Source organism: Pristiophorus japonicus, chromosome 1, assembly GCF_044704955.1.
Source record: "Pristiophorus japonicus isolate sPriJap1 chromosome 1, sPriJap1.hap1, whole genome shotgun sequence".
Taxonomy (NCBI): Eukaryota; Metazoa; Chordata; class Chondrichthyes; family Pristiophoridae; genus Pristiophorus; species Pristiophorus japonicus.
This window is the reverse complement of record NC_091977.1, coordinates 100,260,235-100,283,021: the sequence shown is the minus strand read 5'-3', so window position 1 is coordinate 100,283,021 and position 22,787 is coordinate 100,260,235.

Sequence of the window (22,787 nt, the reverse complement as noted above, 5' to 3'; positions counted from 1 at the left end):
ACTGCCTGGCTGCCACTTTCTGGCGGTAAGAGGCCTTTTTGGGGAGCTGAATTTTGGCTCCAATGTCTCTTGCACATACTCTCACCTGTGCTTCTCCAATTTTTTTGAAGGCAGACTGAGAAACACTTGCTGAAATGAGGCCAGATATGAATCATTAAGCTGCTTTACTTTACAGACAGGAAGTGAACATACAAGGTAACAATCAAAGCAGATTTCACTTATTTCCTTGAAAAAATAATAAACTACAAGCCCTGTCCTTTTCGTGACTGACTTGCTTTTGTCATGCCCTTTCTCTCAAGGCAATTTCTAATCGCAAGACCAGAATCTCTTGCATTTTTAGCTTGCAGCTCTAGGCCAAGAACTGTGTTTCATCGTCCTTAAAAAAGTTATGAATAAATGTTAAAGTACAGTTTTTGAAATACTTTATTTTGCTGAAGAAACGTTTTGGAACATGACAGTTGTCATCTTACATGAAAGTTTATTTTCTTCAAGCTTGTTTGCAACCATTTTTTAGACCAGCATAATGTTCTCGGAGATTAACATTCCTGCCATTGCACTTAGAATCGCCAGTTTGAAAATAAAATGAGAGGTTGGAATAGCGATGATTTTTAATTAATTTTTATAAAACATACACAGGATTCCAATATTTAGGATCTCTTTACAATCTGTTACTGATGTAAATAATTTGCCTGTTTGCATGTGCAATACAATAGTAGTTCTATAACTTTGAAAAGTGATTTCAGTTTGTTCACACTTGTGGGGAGGTCCTTTTGTTTATGTGTAACTGGGAAAAGGCTTCACCATTTGTATTCGAGCAGTCTTCTTTCATATGGTAGTAGCCAAAAAAAAAATCGATATCTAAGTCAGATATCCAGGCCAAAGCTTCTGGTGTAAGTGCTGATATCTTATAGGCTGCCTGCCAATTTCCTCTGAGGGCAATGTTCGATGATGTGTTCCAGGGTCTGATTAGGGGCTCAGCAGTAATCTTCCATCTATGGAGAAGGTGGCAGCATCTACCATGACCAGTTCTGAGATGGTTAATAGTTGTCCACGGTTTGTGAGGAAAGTTTGATCCTTCAGGTTGTACTGTGGGTCCTCTATAAGGAATCCATTTGGTATGTTGCAGTTCTTCCAAGCATTTTGCCATCAGTCATCAAAGCTATGGGGAGATCGCCGAAGGGTTTTGGCGACTATCCAAAATGGCTTTGTAGGTTTGAGATTGATGGTAGGTTGGTCAAGTCGGCCTGAATCGGCATGCCTTTGCTGGTGTAGCGGTTGCATTCTCTGGGGATTGCATATTTATGGCATAGGTGTGATGTTACGATGTTTCTCCATAGTAGAGTTCAGCTGAACATCAACGGATTTGACACACGGACTTGGTAGCCATGCCGGAGAGCAGTCAGTACCCATGGGGAAATGTAAAGAGTGGTTAATAATCAGTAAGAGTACAATAGATTGCAAACTCCAGACTGGATGCAGTCAAGTCCACCCCCAAGAATAGCATTCAACTCCACATGCCTGTTCAAGGAAACTAGATCTTAGTGACACCGGTTACTCCTGTAAGTGGATCCTACCTCTTACATTCAGGAATTCGCTGATACTGCCTAATATCTAGTTATCTGATAGGATCCCCTTGTTATATGAAATGTATGTCATGAACTTCACACATGCCCTCCAACAGCTTCTCCAATCTCCTGGAAGATGACCGTTTCACACTTTAATGGGGCAAGTCTGGATGAGTCCACAAATGTGAGTTTTACAATTGTTACATGAACAAATAGATATACTTATGAAGTGATTCCTACAATAATACAAAAATGGATACAAGATCAAAAAGTAACAAATGAAATAATAAATCATGTTACACTGACATTTTTAGCAGGCTAAAAACATTCACTTTACATGTATAAATGTTAAAAGTGTAGATTTTTTTCTCTGAAACCTGACTAGCTATTTAAGTTTAAGCTGGCTTTCTTCTTAAAGGAGACGTGTCTCCTCCCTATCTCATTGGATAGCCATTGTTGGAACTGACCTTGAACATGTGTTTCGCTCTTTTTTTATTGCTTCTGAGCAAAAGAAGTTGTAGGGCATACTTTTGACATTTTCCCATCCAGGGGTTGGCCACAAACCCTGTCAATTAAAACCACAAATGCCCCGCTGGGTGGAGACCCAACCAAACTACCTCACGCTGTGAATGCTGAATTAAATTCCTTCCAACATTTTATGTGGGAATGCCACTGAAAGCATTTGAATCTAAATCATGGCTTCTCAATTATTTTCCCAGATCATTAAAGATAATAGTTACAATGTTTTGCTCATTCACCTGATTGCACAACTCTACCCTTTCAACTCTAGTTAGAAGCTGAGTTTAAACCCTTTGTGGACTCGTTTTAATTTAAGTGCAACACTTCAATCTAAATCGTACCAAATCCTTCTATGGTAAAATGGTGGAAAATCCCAAAATGCGACAGTGCTATAACACTAGATAACAGCTTTGCAAGGCCAGATGGCCCAAACAATTGATGTTGATGTTTGCTGGCAGGAAGGAACACAAAAAACAATTTGAATAAATTGCACCTGGTAATGTAGTATTTCTGAATCTCTCTGGGCTTACATTTGACAGAGACACGATTCAAAACAATTGGCAGTTTATTAAAAACATACACACATGCACATTAGCAGCAGTGATCAGTTATCTTAAAAAGACACACACATGCACATTACCAACAGTTGTCAATTCTGTTTTAACAGAGCTACAATGAGGTTATAATAACGAGTGATATACATTACGTCCTTTTTGCTGGCTAGTTTGGTCACATGGCTTGCTGTTTTAGCTGGTCTTCAGGGATGTGTGTCCAAGAGAGAGAAGAGAGGAGAGAAAAGTTCCTGGCTTGCGCTTTTTATATTCCTCAAGGCCATTGTCCTCATAAAGCCTCCCGATTGGATCTTGGCTCCAGGGCAGCTCCTTATTGGCTCTCCTCACACATGTGGCTGTCTGGTCTGGCTCAGCCATTTTTGATTAGTTTAAATGGCTTTCCAATACACAAAACCCATGCGGCAGCTCTGGGGGCTTTCATTTTGTTTCTTACAAAACTTAGCCCATGCTGGCAATCTGTGGGCTTCCATTTTATCTCAACACAAACAGGCCTTTCCATTAATCTACACTTTTAACATTTATACATACACAGACTCAATTAATAAATACTTTTATTCTTACAAACTCCCCACCTTGAGGAGAAAATATCCTTATTGACCGCTCATATGGCTTATCTCCTCAGGGATCACATATAGACATTGAGAGGGAGAGAGAGAAAGGTGGATGGCCTGACTTGGTCTCCAACTCGTAAGGTGTAGGGGATTTAATAATAGTCCAATAACATCTCCTGCGGAGACTCTCCCCTTCCCGTTTTTTCACTGCACCGTCGCTTCTCGAAGCACATTGATGATTAATGATGTTCGTGAGTCATGCTGCAGCTCCCGCTTCTCCATCTTCCCTCGGCTTCGTTCGTGGCCAGTGTCATCCTGACAATCGTGAGGACCCGTAACATGGTCTGTGGGAAACAAGATCAGTGCAGTATTTACTCGTTGGCAGTTTTCAATTGATTCATGTGAAACCACTTATTGTACTTAACACCCTTTTCCCCAGTAATTGAATCAAATAAACCGCGGGGTTCAATCGATCTATAAACTTATGCGGTCCCCACCACCTGGGCTCAAAGGCAGCTTCTTTTTCCCATAATTTGGAATCATTACTGAGTCTCCCACCTCGTATTCAAAGGGACGTACTTTCTTGTCAAAGTAACTTTTAATTTGTCTTTTAGACTTCCCCAATTTGGTGGCCACAAATCGATTGATCTGATCGGTGTGATCTACCACTTGTTCCAGCCACTTGGAACTACATGTTTTCATTGTCAGGGGACTCATCCCTGTTAGTGTTAGCTGGCCTGGTGTTCTCATGCGCCTCCCCATCATGGCCTGATATGGGGAGACCCCTGTTGGTCTACGAGGTGTGGACCTCATTGCCTTTAAGCACATTGGCAGCATGTTAGCCCATTGAGGGGTGGTCCGTGCACAATTTTTTTAACATTAACTTGAGGGTATTGTTCCCCCTTTCGACCCCTCCAGACTGTTATGTCTTGAATAAAGAGACAGACCAGATGCTGCAAGCTCAAAGTAAGGTGTGACCGTAGTCCTTTATTACAGGTCTCAGAGTGCCTCTCCAGCCTGTGAGGCCTCCTTATGTACAGGTGCTCCCAAGGGATTGTGGGATTGCATGGGACTCCAGGGGATGAGCCCTCTGGTGCTTAAACATGGTATTTACAAGTTTACATATATAACAACACTCCTCCCACATCCCCCGCTCCCCCCCACCGCCCTCGCAAAGTCAATAGTGTAACTATTTACAATGTGAGTCGATCTGGGGCCGCCTTTTCCATGGTTGATCGTCTCGCTGCAAATGCTGGTTTTGGTGAGTCGTTTGTTGGGCCCTTGCTGGGCTGTTGCGCAGCTGGCCTTGTTGGGTTGCTGGGCGTGGTGAGTCCTGCTGGGCTGCTGCGGGTGATGGGTTCTGCTTCGTGGTCAACCACTGGGTCGGTTGACACTTGTGTATGTGTTGGAGGGTCGAAACAGGTAGGGTCTATTGTGGGTTGTTCTGGATAGTCTGTGAATCTGAGTTTGGTTTGGTCCAAGTGTTTCCTGCAGATGAGTCCATTTGAAAGTTTGACCTGAAGCACCCTACTCCCCTCTTTGGCCATAACAGTGCAGGGAAGCCACTTGGGACCTTGTCCATAGTTTAACACAAATACAGGATCATTAATCTTGATTTCGTGTGACACATTTGCGCAATCATGATATGTATTCTGTTGAAGCCGCCTGCTCTCTACCTGTTCGTGTAGATCAGGATGGACTAACGAGAGCCTTGTCCTAAGTGCCCTTTTTATGAGCAGTTCAGCGGGAGGAACCCCAGTGAGCGAGTGGGGTCTTGTGCGGTAACTAAGCAGGACTCAGGATAGGCGAGTCTGCAGTGGGTTTTCAGTTACCCTCTTCAAGCTCTGCTTGATTGTTTGCACTGCTCGCTCTGTCTGACCATTGGTTTAAACGGGGCAGATGTGACATGTTTGATCCCATTGCGGGTCATAAACTCTTTGAACTCGACACTGGTGAAGCACAGCGCATTGTCACTCACAAGGACGTCAGGCAGGCCATGCGTGGCAAACATGGCCCGCAGGCTTTCAATGGTGACAGCGGACATTCAATCTGTTGTGTATCTGTAAAGCATGCACTCCCATGTTCCGCCACCAGGGAGCTCATCCCCTGAAGTCCCAAGCGATCCCAGCATCCTTTGGGAGCACTGTATATAAGCCGGCCCCCAAGGCCTGTTCCTCACTCTGGAGTGTCTTATTAAAGACTGAGGTCACTGTTACTTTAACCTCCCTGTGTGCAGCCTCATCTGTGTTAGGAACACAATAACTGGCGACGAGAATACGAATCCAACACAAAGATGCAGCAAACTGGGCATCCTGGAGAAGTTCTCGGAGGGTGAGGACTGGGAAGCCTATGTCGAATGGCAAGACCAGTACTTTGTAGCCAACGAGCTGGACGGAGAAGGAAGTGCTGCAAAAAGGAGAGCGGTCCTCCTCAAAGTCTGTGGGGCACCGACCTACAGCCTCATGAAGAATCTTCTGGCTCAGGTGAAACCCACAGATAAGTCATATGAGGAGCTGTGTTTGCTAGCAGAAATGTACAGGGCAGAACCCACGAGTCTGCAACTGCCAGCAGGCCTCAGGTGACCCAGATGACTCAGAGTCCCCAACAAAGGATGAATGCAAGGCAATTCACACCTTGTTGGCGTTGTGGAGGCTTCCATTCAGCCTATTCATGCCGCTTCAAAGGGTATGTTTGCAAGAGCTGTGGAATAATGTGGCACCTCCAATGAGCTTGCAAATGAGCTGCAAGCTCTGTCAAACTTGCTAACCACCACGTGGCAGAGGAAGCTCGGTCTATGGTGGATCAAAGCAATTTCGAGCCTCAGAGAGAGGAGGCAGATGCTTAAGTACACGGGGTGCACACATTTTTGACGAAATGTCCACCTATAATGCTAAACGTAAAATTGAATGGCTTACCTGTAGCCATGGAACTGGACACTGGCGCTAGCCAATCCATCATGAGTAAAAAGATGTTTGAGTGACTGTGGTGCAACAACGCATTCAGACCAGCCCTGAGCCCCATCCACACGAAACTGAGAACGTACACCAAAGAGCTTATCACTGTCCTGGGCAGCGCCATGGTCAAGGTCACCTACGAGGGCATGGTGCACGAACTGCCACTCTGGATTGTCCTGGGCAATGGACCCACACTGCTTGGAAGGAGCTGGCTGGGCAAAATCTGCTGGAACTGGGATGACATCCGAGTGCTGTCACATGTCGATGAGGCCTCATGTACCCAGGTTCTTAACAAATTTCCTTCCCTTTTTGAGCAAGGCATTGGAAACTTCCAGGGTGAAGGTGCAGATCCACTTCGTCCCAGAGGCACGACCCATTCACCACAAGGCGCGAGCGGTACCTCACATGATGAGGGAGAGAGTGGAAAACGAGCTGGACAGGCTGCAACGCGAGGGCATCATCTCCCCAGTGGAATTCAGCGACTGGGCCAGCCCGATTATTCCAGTACTCAAAAGTGGTGGCATGGTCAGGATTTGTGGCGATTATAAAGTAACCATTAATCGCTTCTCGCTACAGGACCAATACCCACTACCTAAGGCAGATGACCTATTTGCAACGCTGGCAGGAGGCAAGATATTCACCAAGCTTGACCTGACTTCGGCCTACATGACGCAGGAGCTGGAGGAGTCTTTGAAGGGCCTCACCTGCATCAACATGCACAAGGTACTATTCATCTACAACAGATGCCCGTTTGGAATTCGGTCGGTTGCAGCAATCTTCCAGAGAAACATGGAGAGCCTACTCAAGTCGGTACCACACACGGTGGTCTTTCAGGACGACATATTGGTCACGGGTCGGAACACTGCCGAGCACCTACAAAACCTGGAGGAGGTCCTCCAGCGACTGGATTGCGTAGGGCTGCGGCTGAAGAGGTCGAATGCGTCTTCATGGCAACAGAAGTGGAGTTTTTGGGGAGAAAGATCGCGGCGGACGGCATTCGGCCCACAGACGCCAAGACAGAGGCTATCAGGAACGTGCCCAGGCCACAGAACGTCATGGAGCTGCGGTTGTTCCTAGGACTCCTCAACTATTTTGTTAACTTCCTACCGTAGTTAAGCACCCTTTTAGAGCCCCTACATGTGTTATTACGCAACGGTGAGAACTGGGTATGGGGAAAAAATGAAGTAATTGCTGTTGAGAAAGCCAGAAACAATTTATGCTCCAACAAGCTGCTTGTATTGTATAACCCGTGTAAAAGACTTATGCTAGCATATGACGCCTCGTCGTACGTGGTCGGGTGTGTATTACAACAAGCTAACGTTGCGGGGAAGTTGCAACCTGTCGCCTATGCTTCCAGGAGCTTGTCTAAGGCCGAGAGGGCCCACAGCTTGATTGAGAAAGAGGCATTAGCGTGTGTGTGTTCGGGGTAAAGAAAATGCATCAGTACCTGTTTGGCCTCAAATTTGAGCTGGAAACCGATGACAAGCCCCTCACATCCCTGTTCGCTGAAAACAAGGGGATAAATACTCATGCCTCAGCCCGCATACAAAGGTGGGCACTCGCGCTATCAGCGTATAACTATACCATCCGCCACAGGCCAGGCACCAAGAACTGCGCGGATGCTCTCAGTCGGCTACCATTGCCCACCACGGGGGTGGAAATGGAGCAGCCTGAAAACTTGTTGATGGTGGCGCAGCCCGCAGACTTGTTGATGGTCATGGAAGCATTTGAAAATGATAAATCACCTGTCACTGCCCGCCAGATTAGGACTTGGACCAGCCAAAATCCTCTGCTGTCCCTAGTAAAAAACTGTGTACTGCATGGGAGCTGGGCCAGCATCCCTGTTGAAATGCAAGAGCCAATCAAGCCATTCCAGCGGCTAAAGGATGAGCTGTCCATTCAGGCAGACTGTCTGTTGTGGGGTAACCGTGTAGTGCTACCAAAAAAGGGCAGGGAGACGTTCATCTCGGATCTCCACAGCACACACCAGGGTGTAGTAATGATGAAAGCGATAGCCAGATCCCAAGTGTGGTGGCCCGGTATCGACTCTGACTTAGAGTCCTGTGTACGGCAATGCAGCGTATGTGCTCAGTTGAGCAATGCGCCCAGAGAGGCACCACTAAGTTTGTGGTCCTGGCCCTCCAGACCATGGTTGAGGATCCATGTCGACTATGCAGGTCCATTTCTCGGTAAACTGTTCCTGGTGGTGGTGGATGCTTTTTCAAAATGGATTGAATGTGAAATAATGTCGGGAAGCACCGCCACTGCCACCATTGAAAGCCTGAGGGCCATGTTTGCCACCCACGGCCTGCCTGACATACTGGTCAGTGACAACGGGCCATGTTTCACCAGTGCCGAATTTAAAGAATTCATGACCCACAATGGGATCAAACATGTCATCTCGGCCCCGTTTAAACCAGCCTCCAATGGGCAGGCAGAGTGGGCAGTACAAACTATCAAACAGAGCCTTAAACGAGTCACAGAAGGCTCATTCCAAACCCGCCTATCCCGAGTACTGCTCAGCTACCGCACGAGACCCCACTCGCTCACAGGGGTGCCCCCGGCTGAGCTATTCATGAAAAGGACACTTAAAACCAGACTCTCGCTGGTTCACCCCATCCTGCATGATCAGGTAGAGAGCAGGCGGCAGCAACAAAATGCAAACAATGGTCGCGCCACTGTGTCACTGGAAATTGATCTGAATGACCCTGTGTATGTGCTAAACTATGGACATGGTCCCAATTGGATCGCGGGCACGGTGATAGCTGAAGAAGGGAGTAGGGTGTTTGTCGTCAAACTAGACAATGGACCAATTTGCAGAAAGCACCTGGACCAAACGAGGCTGCGGTTCACAGCAGACACCACCTTTTTCGAGCCCACAACACACACCCAAAGGATCAACGACACCATGCCGGACCAGGAAATCGAACCCATCACGCCCAACAGCCCAGCAAGGCTAGGCTCACCTAGCAGCCCTGCAGGACCAACAACACGCCAGCCCAGCGAGGGCACAGCCAACTCACCAGACATTTGTACCGAGGCGGTCCACCAGGGAAAGAAAGGCTCCCGACCGCCTCACCTGGTAAATAATTTTTTCACTTTGACTTTGAGGGGGGAGTGATGTTGTGTATCTGTAAAGCATGCACTCCCATGTTCCGCCACCAGGGAGCTCATCCCCTGAAGTCCCAAGGGATCCCAGCATCCCTTGGGAGCACTGTATATAAGCCAGCCCCCAAGGCCTGTTCCTCACTCTGGAGTGTCTTATTAAAGACTGAGATCACTGTTACATTAACCTCCCTGTGTGCAGCCTCATCTGTGTTCGGAACACAATACAATCCATTTGGAGTATGCATCTACAACCACTTGGAATGTTTTTCCCAAAAATGGGCCTACACAGTCGACGTGGACCATGGACCACGGTTTGGAGGGCCAGGACCATAAACTTAACTGTCAATATGTATTACATCTGTGCACGCAGGACTGTAAGTCTGCATCAATACCAGGCCACCACACATGGGATCTGGCTATCACTTTCATCACTACAATGCCTGGGTAGATGCTGTGGTAGTCACTAATGAAGGTGTCCCTGCCCTTTTTTGGCACCGCTACCCAATTATCCCATAGGAGACAGTCTGCCTGTATAGACATTTCATCTCTGCGCCGCTGGTATGGCTTTATTTCTTCCTGCATCTCTAACGGGACACTGGACCAACTCCCATGGAGCATACAGTTTTTTTACTAAAGATAGTAAGGGGTCCTGGCTCGACCAGGTTCTAATCTGTTGGGTGGTAACAGGTGATTGCTCACACTCGAATGCTTCCATTAGCATAACTAAGTCTCCGGGCTGTGCCATCTCCACCCCTGTGGTGGGCAATAGCAGCCTACGGAGAGCATCGGCACAGTTTTTTGTGCCTGGCCTGTGGTGGATGGCATAGTTGTATGCGGACAATGTGAGTGCCCATCTCTGGATGCGGGCCAATGCATTTGTATTTATCCCCTTACTTTTAGAAAAGAGGGATATAAGTGGCTTATGATCGGTTTCCAATTCAAATTTGAGCCCAAACAGATATTGATACATTTTCTTTACCCCATAAACACACGCTAATGCTTCTTTTTCGATCATGCTGTAGGTACTCTCAGCCTTAGACAGACTTCTGGATGCATAAGCAACCGGTTACAATTTCCCAAACTCATTAGCTTGTGCAATACACATCCGACACCATATGACGATGCATCACATGCTAGTACCAAATGCCTACATGGATCATACAACACAAGCAATTTGTTTGAGCATAACAGATTCCTACCTTTCTCAAAGGCATTTTCTTGGCTTTTACCCCATACCCATTCATCTCTTTTATGCAGTAAAGAGTGCAGTGGTTCTAACAATGTGCTAAGACCTGGTAAGAAGTTATCAAAGTAGCTCAGGAGTCCTAGAAACGACTGCAGCTCTGTCACGTTCTATGGTCTCGGTGCGTTCTTGATTGCCTCTGTCTTCGAATCGGTGGGCCTGATGCCATCCACCGTGATTCTTCTCCCCAGGAACTCCACTTCAGGCACCAGGAAAATGCACTTCGAGCGTTTTAACCTGAGCCCCACACGATTAAGCTGACTAAGAACCTCCTCCAGGTTCTGCAGGTGCTCGATGGTGTCCCGACCTGTAACTAAGATGTCGTCCTGGAAGACCACGGTGCACGGGACCGACTTCAGCAAGCTTTCCATGTTCCTCTGGAATATCGTCGCGGCCGATCGAATCCCAAACGGGCATTTGTTGTAAATGAAGAGACCTTTATGCATGTTGATGCAGGTGAGGCCGTTCGATAATTCCTGCAGCTCCTGCGTCATGTAGGCTGAGGTCAAGTCCAGCTTCGTGAACGTCTTTCCTCCCGCCAGTGTCGCAAATAGGCCGTCTGCCTTTGGTAGCGGATATTGATCCTGCAGGGAGAAACAATTGATAGTTATTTTGTAATCACCACAGATTCTGACGGTGCCGTCTTCCTTGAGGACTGGAACAATCGGACTGGTCCACTCGTTAAATTCGATCGGCGAAATAATGCCCTCTCATTGCAGCCTGTCCAGCTCGATCTTCACCTTCTCTCTCATCATTTACATTATCGCTCTTGCCTTGTAATGGATGGGTCGCGCCCCCGGAATCAAGTGGATCTGCACTTTTGCTCCTTGGAACTTCCCGATGCCCGGTTCAAACAGCAAGGGACACTTGTTTAGGACCTGGGCACAAGAAGTGTCGTTGACGGACAAGAGCGTTCGAACGTCGTCCCAGTTCCAGCGTATCTTTCCCAGCCAGCATGAGGCCATCGCCTGGTACCACCCAGAGTGGCAAATTGTGCACCGCTCCATCGGAGGAGACCTTTACAGTCGCACTGCCGATTACGGGAATCAGTTCCTTTGTGTACATTCTCAGTTTAGTACGAATGGGGGTCAGGACTGGCCTTGAGGCCCTGCTGCATCACAATTTATCGGAAGTCTTTTTGCTCATTATGGACTGGCTCGCGCGCATGTCCAACTCCATTGCCACTGGGAGTCCATTTAATTCAACTTTCAGCATTATCAGGGGACACTTTGTGGTAAATGTGTGCAGCCCATATACCTCTGCCTCCTCAGTCTGAGGCTCTGGTTCATCATGATCCACCGTGGATCTGTCCTCCTCTGCAACATAGTGGTTTGCAGGATTAGCAGGGTTTATAGCTTGTCTGCACATACGTTGGAGGTGTCCCATTGTTCCACAGCCCTTGCAAATGTATCCTTTGAAGCGGCATGAATGGAAACGATGATAACCTCCGCAGCATCTACAAGGTGTTAATAGCCTTGCATTCACCACCCTTGATGGTGGGCTCTGAGTCACCTGCGGACGTGCAGCTGCAGGCATGTAAGTCCTGCCCTGTACATTACGATTTGAAAACAAAACACTTTGTTCACAGTACTTGCAGCAGTACTCGTGTGCTGAGAGATTTGTTTGGTATTGTCACTGGTGGCGTTAAACGCCTGGGCTAACACTATGGCTTTACTCAAGGTTGGGGTCTCTACAGTCAAAAGTTTGCAAAGTATTACTTCATGGCCAATGCCAAGTACAAAGAAGTCCCTGAGCATGTGCTCCAAGCGTCCTTTAAATTCGCAATGTCCTGCATGGCGCCTTAGCTTGGCGACGTAGCTCGCCATTTCCTGGTCTTCAGACCTCTTGTACGTGTAGAACCGATACCTCACCATCAGAATGCTTTCCTTCGGATTTAGATGCTCCAGGACCAGTGTGCACAAATCATCGTACGACTTCTCTGTGGGTTTCGCTGGAGCGAGCAGATTTTTCACGAGGCCATACCTTGGTGCCCTGCCAAACGGTGAGGAGGATCGCCTTTCGTTTGTCAGCATTCTCTTCTCCTTACAGCTCGTTGGCACAAAGTATTGGTCGAGTCGCTCCACGAAGGTTTCCCAATCATCTCCCTCCGAGAATTTCTCCAGGATGCCCACGGATCTCTGCATTGTTGCGGTGGGGTTCATCATCTGTATCTCATCGCCAGTTGGTATGTCTTGAATAAAGAGACAGACCTGATGCTACAAGCTCAAAGTAAGGTGTGACCGTAGTCCTTTATTACAGGCCTCCTGAGTGCCTCCCCAGCCTGTGAGGCCTCCTTATGTACAGGTGCTCCCAAGGGATTGTGGGATCCCTTGGGACTCCAGGGGATGAGCCCTCTGGTGACTAACCATGGTATTTACAGGTTTACATTTATAACACGGACAACTGGGGGTGGTGAGCAATATGTAATTTGTGTTTTATACCCAACATTTCCTGCAGGTGGGTAAAAATTTTACCGGTAAAGTGTGAACCTTGATCACTGTCCACTTGTACTGGTACTCCCCACCTACAAAACACATGATTCATTAGTGTTTTGGCTGCTGTGATTGCGATGTTGGAGTGGCAGGCAATGCTTTGATCCATTTAGTGAATTGATCCACCGCCATTAGGGCATGCTGAAAATTGCTTTGTGCCTGTGGAAGTGGCCCAATGAAGTCTATCTGGAGGTGAGTCTATGGCCCTTGAGGTGGGGATATGCTCTGAAGCAAGGCTCGGTTAGTGCATGCGGGAGGATTGTGTTGCAGGCACAGTAGGCATCATGCCTGCAACTGTATTGGTCGATTGTTTCTCTCATGGAGAGCCACCAAACTGGATGCTACCTTATAGAAGGTTACCAAGGCTGAATAGTGCCCTGCTGTGGGGTGGGAGTGAAAGAGAGAGAGCAGTTCCTGACCCACCTCTGGTGGAACATACACCACTGGGCAGGCGTTTGGCTTTCTTTTGAACATCAGCAACTGCTCATCTGAGTCAGGGGCAGTGGCTAGTATGGTATTGGGAGCCCAGGCTGTTGGTTGAGGAAGGGGTCTGCCTTCCTCGTTCCAGGCGCTTACAACAGCATATGACCAGTATTGCTACTGCAGGAATTTTAAATCGAGGTGATCTGTTGGGGAGGCCTTGCTAACAGCATTGCAGGGCTCAACAACTATACTCTCTATCTCCCCATCAATCGCAACGTTCTTGGCTGCTCTGTCTGCTCTGGAATTTCCCTCACTATGTGGACCCCCTTTTCTATGGGCTTCTACCTTTCCTATGAAGCATGGTTGGGATCACTGTTTAAGGTATGACCAGAGCAGGCATAACCAGGGCCCATGGACCAGGGCCCTACCGTCTATCGTACAATAGTCATTTTTGTGGTATTGGGGCAAGGAGAGCATGGTGTTTATAGCACAGGCACTATCCGACCAAATATTCACGGGCCTATCTGAGGTTTCCTTCACAGCAGTTAGAAGTGCAGCGATTTCTGCATATTGTGAAGACTGTCTGTTGCATTTTCGCTGGATGGTTCTTTCTGGCAATACCACAGCATACCCGGTGTGAGGGGATCCCACAATGTGATATGAGGACCCATCGATGTAGACATCTGGGGCATCCTGTATGGGCTCTTTCTGCACAGGATGGGTCTCAAAGTTAATCGGGGTAACGGACATTCATGTGGGTCCCCCTCATAGATCAGAAATTGTGGCAGCACGGTGGTGGGTTTGGAAATGGTATCAATGTCTCGTTCCATAAATTCCAATATCCATTTGCTGAGATGCTGCGAGGAAACTAGCGAAACTCCAGATTTCATCAGTAGTTTTCAGAGGCCTGTGTCCGCTGTGCAGGATTGTAGCCTGTAACCCAGTAATAAAGGTAAAGTGATGTACCGACCAGAAGACGGCCAGTAGGTGGCGCTCACATGCGGTATACATCTTTTCTGCTTCCTGCAGGATTCGAAACGCATATGCAATGGGCTGTAGTCGATCAGCTTGCATTTGGCACAGAACTGCAGTGAGGCTTTGTTCTGTGGCCCTGACCTCCAAATGGAAGGGCTGCGTGGGGTCAGGAGGGATCAGACATGTGGCCTGTATCACTGCAGTTTTTAATTTAGCCACAGACTGGGTGCGGGTATCAGTCCCTGCTGGACATATGTCATCACCCTGCAGTTTTATTAAATCATACAGAGGCTTTGCACACTCTGCAAAGCCTGGGATAAAGTTTCTTTGGTACCCCACCAAACCCAAGAATGATCGTAGGGCTGTTTTTGAAGTGGCTAATGGCAGCCGCTGTATTATCTCCACCTTGTGAGAGTCAGGGGATGATCCCTCTGGAGAAATGGACACTCCTAGAAAAGTGATCCGTTCTTTTACTAATTGAGCCTTACGTGGATTCACCTTTAGTTCCGCCTGAGCCAACAATGTCAAAAGTTCATGCAAAAGGGACATCGGTTGCCAGCAGTAGGTCGTCTACGTACTGTAGCAAGCAGGAAGTGCGGGAAAAGTCTTTTAAAATTGCAGCCATTCTTTTGTGGAATATCGTGGGGGCATTGTGGAACCGCTGAGGCATGTCCAGGTGTAGCTCTGGTCCTCAAATGTGAGTGCAAATTTTTGCTGGTCTTCCCTTTAACAGGGATACTCCAGAATCCATTGGCGATGTCGAGGGTCGAGAAGTACCTGGAACCAGCAGGAATTTGAGATAATATGGTGGGAGTTTGTCTTACTACCGGTGAGCAGGCCGGTGTTACAGAATTTAACTTTCTGTAATCAATAGTCAGTCGCCAGCTGCTGTCAGGCTTTTTAACCGGCCATGCGGGCGAATTGGTCGTGAAAGTACCTGTCCTAAGAACACCCTGCTCGACTAGAGATTTTATGGTGTCTCGGATGTAAGGATAACTCTCCCTTGGGATGGGGTACTGTTTAGTGAATGAGTGGGGGGATCCCTCAATAGATTCCTCGCCTGCCATTTTTCCACAGTCATGCTTGCATGTGGCAAACACTGCTAGGTGTTCCCGAATTAATTTCGCCACAGCTTCATTTTCACTCCCTGGAGCGTCATACTCAGAGGGATTTTTAATAGCAAAAACCGAGTGAGCATCTGGAATTTCTATCAATCCTGCTTTATCTCTCAATCCCATCCAAACACAGTCCTGATTATAATCTATCATCGAGCCATACTGATCCAACACAACAGTCCCTAAAATTTCCCTTTCGTCGGGGGTGGTCATCAGCATAGGTGCTGGGACCTTATGGGTGAGGCCTCCCAACTGAAGTTCAGTGGCCTTCCCTGTATATGCAGTGGTTGTGTCACCATTAAACCCTTTGAGGGTCATACAACCCTTGCCCACTGCATGGCGTTCAGGGTATGGGGTGTGGATGATGGTAACGGCTGAGCCGGTATCGATAAGCATTATCTGCTGCCTGCCCCCTTTTAAGACAACACGGACTACTGGTCTCCCGCTACCATCACATCGGAACCCCACTTCCAACCAATCTTTTGGGGTCCGAACCCTGTCATAGGGTCGATCCTGGAATGGGTCTCTCTAATGAGTGTGCATTGTCAATTACGTACACCGGTAAATAATTTTGCATCCTCCCTGTGGCAATTTGGGTTTGTATGAGGGTTATCAATTGATTCAATCACTAATGTGTCCCAGGGTGCTTGGATTCATCCCTCGGGAGGTATCTATGCATTGCAACATGGTTCGGTGCTGGTCTTGGTCTGCTGCAGTCTTTTCCTAAATGGCCAACCTTCTTACAATTAAAGCACTGTCCATTAAAGGGATAGTTTCAAGATCCCTCCACCGTTGGCACTGGTTTATTTGCAGTGAGTGGTGACTTCCCCTTTAACTGGTCTTTTACCATCTCCCAGGTTATTTGAGCGTTGGTCTCATGGTGGGCCTCATGGCTATTCCCAGGATGGTTTTAACTAAAGGGTGGAGTTGGGTCAGGAACATTGATTTAAATTGTTCCTGATACTTTCCTACTGTAGCATTTGCGGGTGCCTGGTTCTGCGTACGTTGATAGATATCATACATGCGATTACTGGAGGCTCTCGGGGACTCTTCTGGGTGCTGCTTGGTCTGATTAAGCAGAGCCACTAAGTTCAAGTTTCGGATCCCTAAATGGTTTAGGATCTCGATCATGAGTACATCGGCCGCTGCGGCAGCCTGGAGGACTGTGTCTGGCAGATTATCTTTTAGGGAAGTGGAACAGGCCAAGAAGAGGACTCGTGTTAAGTCTCTCTCTTCCAACTCGGGGTGACCCCTCCTGAAATTTGCCCACCTCCTATTAACTTCCAATGGGTCGTCCCCATCATTAATGGGCTCCAACTCGTGGCTACACGCCGTGGCGTCAGCACCAGATATGGGCCGTGAGTCGGTATGGTTACTGGTGATGTTGCCGTGCGCATTACGTCGTGAAGAAGTGGTTACTACGGCTCCGATTGGCTCTTGTGTCTCCAAGGTATCCCATTCTACACCACTCTCCTGGGGATTATACTGACTTCCTTCCTCTTCCCAATCTGTCTCCCCCTTTTCCCCTTCTGCTGTCTCTGTTATGGCTCCCCATGTTACTGCGGAAACCAGGGCCTGCTGCTCCCCTAACTTACTTTTTAGCCTCGCTATTTCTAGTTGGCACGGGGAGTGGTCTGCCTCCCTATGTGGCTTCTTAATTACTTCTCTTAATGCATCTCTTGCTGGAGCCTCAAGTTTTCCAATTTATATTTTTTTAACTCTAATTTGTTTTCATTTGTTTATCAATGGCTGCGGTGGCATTTAAGTTTGAAAGGCTTTGTTGCTGTAGCAGTGAAGCTGCCTGTTCGGCCCCTATTTCTAATTGCTTAATACTATGGTTTAAGTGGCCAATTTCTTGTCTTAAATGCTGTATTTCTCCCTTTTTTAACTGCTTCACAAGTTGGAGGCCTTCTTCCTTTTGCTGTTTTATACCTTTAATCTCTCTTTCTTTTAACTGAATCTCTTTTACTTGCAATTCGTTCAAATCTTGTATCACTTTGGTGACTTGCCTCATTAATTCCTCATCTCTCCTGGCACAATAAAAAGCGCAAAACGCTACGAGACTGTTTGCCTGTTTTGATCTCAGCTCTCCCCTATCTACCCTCTCCTGGATAATTCTCACCATCTCCCCAAATAAGGCGGGTCTACCCTCTTGGTGTGCCTGTGCCCTTAACTCTTCTGCGTCTTGTATCGGGAGCTTTTTGGACAACCTCTCCTGATAAACTAGCTCAACATTACTTTTTATTGTAGGCTTTCTGACCATGACCGATCCCTTCATCCTGTGTCTTTTGAATATAACTATTGGTGGGTCCCCACTTAAACAGTTACAACTATCGAGACGACTGCTCCCCTAAGACACAACTCCCAGTCCGTTTAATTGTTTCAATTATAATCGCAACACAGGTTAGAACTCAACTCCCGAGATTTCCAATTGTTCAAAAGAATCATCAAAAAGCTGTCTCGCCAGTTGCCCGCATTCTCCACCAATTTTGTAGGATTTCTGAATCTCTCTGGGCTTACGTTTGACAGTGAGATGATTTGTTCAAAACAATTGGAAGGATTTATTAAAAAACATACACACATGCACATTAGCAGCAGTGATCAGTTAGCTTAAAAAGACACACATGCACATTACCAACAGTTGTCAATTATGTTATAACAGAGCTACAATGAGGTTATAATAGCGAGTGATATACGTTACACCCCTTTTGCTGGCTGGTTTGGACACACGGCTTGTTTTAGCTGGTCTTCAGGGATGTCTCGTGCCGTGTGTCCAAGAGAGAGAAGAGAGGAGAGAAAAGCCTCTGGCTTGCGTTTTTTATATTCCTCAAGGCCATCGTCCTCCTGATTGGATCTTGGCTCCAGGGCAGCTCCTTATTGGCTCTCCTCGCACATGTGGCTGTCTGGTCTGGCTCAGCCATCTCTGATTAGTTTAAATGGCTTTCCAATACACAAAACCCATGCGGCAGCTCTGGGGGCTTTCATTTTGTTTCCTACAAAACTTAGCCCATGCTGGCAATCTGTGGGCTTCCATTTTATCTCAACACAAACAGGCCTTTCCGTTAATCTACACTTTTAACATTTATGCATACACAGAATCAATTAATAAACACTTTTATTCTTACACTAACAGGTAAGTATTTCCAAAGCTAATACATACTGCAGCAATTCGAGTTCAGTAAGTGATGTTTAACTCTGTGTTTAAACTTCTTCATACCAGAGTTGGAATTACAAGTGTGTGGGATAGCTGTGTGGAAGAATTCAACATGGAGAAGAAGAGCATGAAGATCTGTTCTTATTGATATTATGTGCAGAACCTCGGGATTGATAACAAATGTTGAAATACAATTGCAGCAGCTCTTGTGTTTTGCCATCAGCATGGAGGAAATTAAGTATTAGAAACTCTCTTGATGCGTCTCCAGTTATGCTAGACTTTCCATTAGTTTCACCTCGCTACCGCCCACTTACCACCTATTTAAATGCTGAGATGAAGTATAACACCCATTTATCGCCCATTTTCCCCCAAAATGGAAACTAACATCCATTTATCGGCCATTTATCGCCAGCGTTAGTTTTGGTATCAAGTTAACTCCAAGAATTAGTTAAACCGATCGTCCATATTTTTATGACGTTCACAATAGTGCACCGCCCAGAATAGTTTTGAAAGGAAGCTAACGCCCAGAATATCACCGAACGTTACTTTCGGCATCTCGCCCATATATCGCCGAAAACATCGCTCGCCCAAAAAAACGCTGAAAAAAAGCTGCACTCACCTAACCTTAACCCAGCGTTATGAAATCCATTTTGTAAATCAAAGGACTTTTCATATAAAAAGCTGCTTCAAGTTCTGGGGAGTTTTGATTTAATCTGTGAGTTATTTTAAGGTGAATATAAAATCTGAAGAAACATCTTATCATATTGTGGACGAATTGGCTTTCTTTTATGAGTTTTCGGAGGAAAATGTATTATTTCTGAAGAATACGTGTAATAATAATTGTAATGGGGCCTGTAATTTCTCATTCAGTATTGATGACTACTCACATGCTGCAAACTAGAGATGGGAGAAGGTAAGTTAAAGAGCATTATGTGCCCAATCAAAGAGGTGGCAGATTGAGGAGGAGGAGAACTTACACCCAGCGCACTTACAGGGAGAAGTGGTCTTACCTGAACTTGTCCGAGAACATGTGACTTCTTCTGAAAGGAGGTCGTCTGTGAGATATGCCAGCTCATTAGGGGAGATCTGCAGCCTAACAGCACCATCAGGACCGCACTGTCCATTGAGGTCAAGGTTACTGCGGCACTTTCCTTCTATGCATCGGGCTCCTTTTAGGCCTCAGCTGGTGACATTTACGCTATCTTTCAGAATGCCACACATTGCTGCATTCGACAGTGACTGAAGCCTTTTACGCTCAGAGGATGGATTTTATAAGCTTCTGTATGACCAGAGAGGCACAGAGTGAGAGGGCTCTAGGTTTCTTGAGAATAGTAAACTTCCCCAAGGTGCAGGGAGCAATAGACTGCACGCACATCACCTTGCGAGCACCTTTTCATGATGCAGAGGTTTTTTGGAACCGAAAGGGATTCCACTCCCTGAATGTACAACTCGTTGACCACAAGCAAATAATCATGGCAGTAAATGCAAAATTTCCAGACAGCATCCATGATGTGCACATCTTGCGTGAGAGCACTGTATCTGACCTGTTTAAGAATCAGCCACAAGTACACGGTTGGATGCTGGGTGATAAAGGATATGGCCTTACCAGCTGGCTGATGACTCCCCTGCATAAGCCCCAGACAGAAGCCGAGAAGCGATACAATGAAAGCCACATAGCCACAAGCAATACCATCGAAAAGAGCCCTTCAGATGCCTGGACCACTCAGGAGGTGAATTACAATCCTGAGCAGGTCGCTCAATTCATTGTAGTGTGCTGCATGCTGCATAACTTGGCTATCAGTAGGGGACAAGAATTGCTAGATGGGACTGCTGGTCCACTTCAGGAGAGAGGAGAAGTGAAAGACGAAGAAGAGGAGGTGGACGATGATCTCAGGGAAGACAATCAGGCTGACGTTGAAACCATGTCCCCGCTCCCCTCTAGACCACAGGAAAGGGCTCGTGGTGGCTTCATAGCTGCAAGAGTGTTGCGTCAACAGTTCATAAATGAACGCTTTGCTTGAAATAACATTGGTGGTAGTTACGCAGCTGCAAGACTGTTGTGTCTGCAGCTCATAAATGAACGGTTTGCATTACGTTGGTGACAGTTACAGTTACAGTTTATTTATGTTATATTTAATGTTCGCCTTTCATGGTATGGACTTGCCAGTGTTTAACATTACAACTATCTGAAGACAATGCACGACAATGTTAAGGTAAATACATTTTTTTTTAACGTTAATAAAGATATTAACCACCCCCAACCCAAATTTTGAACATTTTAACATTTTAACAACACAGTAAATAACAACAAATACAACAAGGATTTTAATAAAAATGCATGCACCCATCCCTCCCCCAAGCCACCCCACCAATGAAAAATTTAAACACAACAACGAACAATTTAAACAACTAACCTAATAACCCATCCACCTACCCGACAGGCAACAATTTAAAAAAAAATTAAACGTACAGCAAATTTTAAAAAAACACTCCCTCCCTCCGTCCCTCCCTCCCTCCATCCTTACCTGCGTCCACGCCCCTCCTTTCCTCCCCCCGGGTCTGTACCCCACCTCTTCCCCTACCAACTCCAAGCCGCTTTGCCGCAGTGCTCCTCAAGCACTGCTTTGGTGGAGGTGGTGACGGCAGATCTGTTGTTTGGGCCAAGGATGGAGAGGAAGCAAGAGCTTCCTCCTTTCTCACCTGTGTTTCGGGCAAAGGGGGTGCGGAACCTTGGGGTGCAGTGCCGGATTCCGGGCCCACTGATAGACTTCTGGCACCAGTGTTCCTGGCTATTATCTCCAGGGCCACCGCTATCCATGTCATCTTCTCATTGATGTTAGCAGATAGAGTGGCAACCTATCCAAATAAACCTTCCATTGCCTGGAGGAGCTCCCGACCAATTTCAACGCTCTTCCTGGACAAGTTCACCATGCTCACGCTCGGGTCGTCGTCAGCATGGATTCACTCGGGGTGCCCTGTAGCAAAGCGTTTGGCCCTGCTACCTCCTCGGTCGACGTGGCCACAGGAACATTGGAAGCTACTGCTGCAGGCTCCTCCTCCACCTCTTCACTGTCCTCAGTGAAGAGGAGGGCCTGCAGCAGGACGGGCGAGATACGGGGCTCCTCGCCTCCAGAAACAAGTACCACCGCCGCCAGATCCACAGCTTGCCGCGATTCCAATTGGAGGGCCTGCACTCTTGGCTGAGCTAGGAAACATAAATGAGGTAATTAGAGGAGAAGGGGGTGCTCGGGTTACATGGGAATCCAAACACTAAACAGGCATATGCACGAGAGCAACACTGCTATAAAAATAATGACAGACATCACATTTAATGAACATCATGATAGTACAAAATCTGCATTACTTTGATTTTCATGATCTCATCATTAATTACATAACATTACATCAATAAAATACATCATATCATCAATCATATATTATACGGATATGAGTGGCATTAATTTACTTTACATCACCCAATGGTTTATATTTTATTCACGTGGCATGAGGACAGGTTCCGACGCAGCACGGGTGGCCGACCGGTTGTGGATGCCCACAAGTGCCAGCGCCCGCTCCTCCAAATCAGTGAGGGCACATAGGTCCGCTGGGCCGCCACCCGTGCGCCGCTGCTCGGCCCTATTCTTCGAAAGTTTTTTCTGCAAAAGGTGACAGCAGCATGGCATAGCATAAGATCATTGCTAGGTACTTTTACAGATACAGCTACAACAGATAGCAGATTATTGACAGATATCATATTATAATAATATTATGCAACACAACACACATGCTAGTCCACCGTAAAAGTTATACATATCGCATGCATGGTTATATCTACCGTCTGCAAATAACTTGTCTAAGATCGAGGTTTGCATTAAATGATTGGCAGTTTAACTACAATGCATCAGATCTGCATTTAAATTAATCATTGTATCATTACAATTACAATTACAATTAATTATATAAATAAATATAAATAAATGTAATACTCTGCCTGATCCAACAAAGTCATTCCAGCGCTTGTGGCACTGGTTCGGCTCACGGAACTCGTGAGTGCTAACAGATATCACCTCTGCTATCTCACTCCAAATCCTTTAATAAACCTGCGGGGTGGGGGGA